Raw genomic sequence first — 830 nt, 5'->3', positions numbered from 1 at the left:
AAAATTCTAAATGTTTATTTATTTATGTGTGTGTGTGTGGGTGTGTCTGTGTATACCAATAAAACTTTCGAACGGATGCACCAAGTCCCTAGATTGTCCTTATCTATATATGGTTCATAACAAACAACGCTGCGTCACACAAAAAAGCCCGAAATAAGGGGTTTGGGGCCACTTCATTTTTGTCAAAAAAGTTACCTGCTCATGTCAATGGAATTTAGCACTGCCTGTATACAATCGCGGTAACATCTTTCGGCATACGGACAGGACTTGTGGCGTAATGGATAACACATCTGACTACAAATCAGAAGATTCCAGGTTCGAATCCTGGCAAGTCTGTAATAATTTTAACCATCATTTTATCCAACGTTTACTAATTATCCTTACCCTTAGTTAGAGTATTTTTGTTTTTTTCAGTGATTTTGTTTTTGCATATGGGAATTTCCCATACTCCAAATTCACAGGGTAAGCGCTGATGGTAAGACGATGTTGAGTGTACTCGATTTTGTGTTTGACTCGGTATTGTGTGTGCCGACGTGTTGCAACCACGAGTAACAAATAAATGTTACCAAATGCAAGATAACTTACTCTTCTATCCAGCTGGATAATTTTGTGAGGTTTAACTTATTTTAAGGCGTTTATTTACTGCGAAGCACAAGTAGTATCGAATGTTAAGTTAAACCAAGAAAAAAATGACTGACATGAGGTGATCATCTAGTGAATCTCGATAATCGTTCAAACCACCACCTAATACATGTCACTGACATTTATTGGGTGGTTTTCTACCAGAATTTTGTTTAATTTTCCATTTTTGAGCGATTATCAAAAATCCC

The 830-nt window shown here is 36.9% G+C and overlaps 1 non-coding gene across 1 annotated transcript; it reads left to right on the top strand.

Moving 5' to 3' along the window:
* Positions 1-263: 263 nt before the first annotated feature.
* On the top strand, positions 264-336 carry Trnac-aca (transfer RNA cysteine (anticodon ACA)). Its single transcript has one exon. It is a non-coding gene; the product is annotated as a tRNA-Cys (tRNA).
* The last annotated feature ends 494 nt before the right edge of the window (positions 337-830 follow it).

This window comes from Euprymna scolopes, chromosome 24, assembly GCF_053919585.1.
Source record: "Euprymna scolopes isolate OS-2025 chromosome 24, ASM5391958v1, whole genome shotgun sequence".
Lineage (NCBI taxonomy): Eukaryota > Metazoa > Mollusca > Cephalopoda > Sepiida > Sepiolidae > Euprymna > Euprymna scolopes.
This window is presented reverse-complemented; position numbering and strand designations above follow the sequence as displayed.